We start from the raw sequence: 4150 nt of genomic DNA, 5'->3' as shown, positions 1-4150 counted from the left end.
CAACGTCCAATGTTTTCTGATTGATTTATTACGTATAAATTGTATTTGTTTCTTTGCACAGTAAAACAAAGCAGCAGAAACACAGCAAGAACAAAAGCAGACTGTGCAGCTGAGATTCAGAAAAGCCCTCCAAGCTTCAAACAGGAATCGGACCTCAAAAGTTCTGACGTCCAAATCCAAAAGTCCTCTAATATAGAAACCTGGTCACAAGTTGACATTGGATCAAACAGCAAGCGTAAGGTGGCCCACAGGAAACAGCAACAACATCCAATAAAATAACGGATGAAGTGATAAATCCAACAAGAGGTTTGTGTGTGTTCTCAGATGTTGTGGTCCTCTTTCACACACACCAACATCCTGTGGCTCACTCTCAGTGTGTGAGGAGAGTGGCAGAGGTGAAGAGGTTCAGGGAGAACAGGGAGAAGCAGCCTGATGGACAGATGTGTTTCTGTGTATGAGAGTCATGTCATGTCCCATGTTTGCATGCTGAAAGAGGATGTGCTGCTCTGACCCCCCTCCTCCTTCAGGGTGGAGCCTGCTGGAGTCCGATGGTTGACAACCAGGTCCTGAGGAAGTGTGAGTGGTCTTTTTACTGTCATTCATCAAAACACTGTGACATCACTCATTCACATCTGTGATGTCATCAGCACACTGATGATGACACATTAATACTGCAGCGGTGTTGTGGTCTTTTTCTCTCCATCAGATTCCTGTGAGCTCACAGTCGACACAAACACAGTCAGCAGAAACATCAAACTGTCTGACAACAACAGGAAGATGACACGTGTGAGGAGGATCAGTCATATCCTGATAAGCCAGAGGAGGTTTGAGACCTACTGTTATCAGCTGCTGTGTAGAACTGGTCTGACTGGTCGCTGTTACTGGGAGGTCGAGTGGAGAGGATGGGTTTATATATCAGTGAGTTACAGAAGAATCAGCAGGAAAGGAGGCAGTGAAGACTGTTTGTTTGGATGGAATGATCAGTCCTGGAGTCTGGAGTGCTGTGATGATGGTCGTTACTATGTCAGTCACAATAACAGAAAAAAAGGACATCTCCTCTCCTCCTCCTCCCTCCTCCTCCTCCTCCTCCTCCTCCTCCTCCTCCCCTCCCCCTCCTCCTCCTCCTCTCCTCCTCCTCCTCCTCCTCTCTGGTAGAGTAGCAGTGTATGTGGACTGTCCTGCTGGCACTCTGTCCTTCTACAGAGTCTCCTCTGACTCACTGATCCACCTCCACACCTTCAACACCCACATTCACTGAACCTCTTTATCCTGGATTTGGGTTCTTCAGGTCCAGTTCCTGGTTCCTCAGTGCGTCTGTGTGGTGTTTAGTGTGCAGAGTCTCCTCCTGTCACAGAAACATTGTCAGTGCTGAACAGTTGAGTCTGTAACAGATCCACAGTCACATCAATCTTGCAGCTTCTTGGAATAAATTCATCAGTCAACTTTGTACAAAATAGTTCAAAGTGATTGAAAAGATTCGTCATTTCCCTTGAAACTTCTCTTTCCATTAAATTGTGGATTAAATTGCGTTGACTTGTACTTTCTGTCTTTGTGTTGTTTTGAATTCTGGCTCTTGTTCAATTAAAATCCACAACTATTAGTGAAATGTAAGAAAGAGAAAACATTGAGTCGTCTGCAGCTTTAATTGTAAAGAATCATTGTGAACAAAGTTGTAAATGGACAGTAAAATCTGATCAAATGTACTCGACACTCCACCCTGAAACACTCTGACTTGTTTCATGTGTTTCTAATGATGAAACTAAAGTTTGATGGTGTTGGTTAACACATGTAATTCTGTCCGTAGTGACAGAGTCAGAAACTGCACAACATCTCTTCATTTCTGTCTGATTATCTATGAGAAGAAAACACATTTGAATGACAATCATTGTGTTTCTCTCAGTGTTTTGTGGCTGTTGAAGTCCGGCTGTATTTTCAGGACGTTTGTTGGATTTGAATCTGGTCCGTCAAACTAAACAGCTGTGAGAAAAGTCTTTCTCTGTCTGAGCCGGTTGGCTGAAGATGTTTGGAAGTCTGAGAGCCGGATGAAATACTGAACACTTTCACACATCACAAACTAAACTAACAAACTTTCTAACGTAGTGAAACTGTGTGTGTGACAGATTGTAAGTCATGGTGTCCTTGGTTGGAATTCAGCATTAAATCTTTCAGCTGAAGTTGTTTGTCTCCTTGTAAAAAGTGTCAGTTTGTGGCAGCATGTCTGTACCAGCCTGTCTGCTTCTGTGTCTAAAGTGCTAAAGTCTTACCTGCCAACATTGATCAGCTGTTTGAACACACTGTTTACACTGATGTCACCATTTACACTCCATTTATGAAAGAAGAAACATGTTATTGATCTAAACATGTGACATGTTTAGAAAGACAACTAAACAGGAACAATATAGGCTAGCTTCTTTGTCCCCGTGGAGAAAGTCCCCAGACTCCCTTAACAAATGTGTCAGTTTAGTGAGTTGTTGAGTTGGAGACACTTTCTAAGTGTGTGAAACTCTGTCCTCTGACTCATTCTGCATTATTGGACCTTGTTGATAATTCAAGCAGATGTTCTACATGAAGAATGTTTCCTGTGTGTCCGAGTGATGTTGGTGTTCAGTCAGGAGGTGACAGATGTTGACACCGGGTCTGAGCCGCCTCTCGCGCCCTTTCATTACAAACCAAGCCGCCATTTCTACAAACTCTCCACTTTTATTGCACGTCTTCCTTAATTCATCTCAACACTTCTATTCAATACTTCACTTTCTCACAAGATCCCAGAAACACCACACCAAGATTTTTCTCCTTGATGCAGTTTAAACAGAACAAATGTGTGATAACACAACTGTGACGTCAACACACACACACACACACACGTGAACACATTCCAGTGTGTCCTCTTCCTCCATCTTCTTCTTCTTCGTTGGTGTCCATGCTGTCTCTCTGCAGAGCACCAACAGACCCAACACATATCTGCAGGGGCAGAGCGCCCTCTGGTGGCTGCACACACACACTGCATCTCTGTGTGGAGAGTCACAAAGCCCTCTGGTTTCTATCACAGCAGCTAAATCACACAGACAAATATATTGTGTCTACAAGCACAATGTGACTGACAGCTTGACACACCTGCAGCAGGTAGCTCAGTGTGCTGGAGGACTGGCAGGAAGTTGTGACACTGTGACTTCAGTCCTGGAGTCAGTCTGAGCTTTGAACACAGCTCTTCAAATAATAGAGGCAGAAGCTCAAAGCAGGACGTTCAGCTCTCTGATGAGCTGCTCTGGAGGTTGTGGGTTTGAATCCTGACTCTTTATAAAGCTGCTGCTCAGAAGAAGGAGTGAAAACCTCTGAGAGACTCTTTGCTCTCGTCCTCCTGTTAGCTCAGCAGGAGAAACCAGCGCTGGAAGTTTGGAGGTCGAGGGTTTGATTCCTGATTGATTTTTGAGCGTTGAGGTTTAAAACAGTGAAATGTGACAGAACAAAGAGCATCAGTCAGATCTGTTAGCTCAGCTGATAGAAGCTGGTCAGCAGCTCTGAGGTTGTGGGTTCAAGTCTTGTTTGGGTTCAGTTATTATAACAGTGGGACTAAAAAGCTGAAAGTGCAAAGCGTCCAGAGAAGAGGTCCAGATGTGAAGTGGACCTTGTAGTACGCTGGGTTCAGTATCTGGCTGGCAGTACCATATATTTGGATGTTGAACTTGTTATATTTCACTGTATGAAGAGGAGCAGACGTGGAAAATGTTTTCAAACTTGTTTTGGCCTTTATTGAGTGAACAGCTGACAGGAAACAGGCTGCCAGAGAGGAGGAGCGACACACAGCAAAGGGCCTGATGCCGGGACTGGAACCTGCAGCCTCTGTACATGAGACGCTCGACCAACTGAGCTAAACGGCACAGCGGTTTGTAGAACAAAGTCTAGACTTGTAAGAGTTCATCCCACTGAGTTCTATTGGGGCTCTGCTGGAGAAGCTCTGAACTTGTGGAGGTCCGAGTGTTTAGATCTCAGTCATCGAACAATGAAGGTGCATTTGTTCACCTTTTCTTTTGTTGCTCTCTGTTCCAACAACCTCTGTGTGATTGGCTGCAGGTGTTTGTGTGTGTGTGTGTGTGTGTGTGTTGTGTTGTGTGTGTGTGTGTGTGTGTGTGGGTGTGTGTTGTGTGTGTGT

The sequence above is a fragment of the Sparus aurata genome, chromosome 24 (genome assembly GCF_900880675.1).
Source record: "Sparus aurata chromosome 24, fSpaAur1.1, whole genome shotgun sequence".
NCBI lineage: Eukaryota > Metazoa > Chordata > Actinopteri > Spariformes > Sparidae > Sparus > Sparus aurata.
This window is presented reverse-complemented; position numbering follows the sequence as displayed.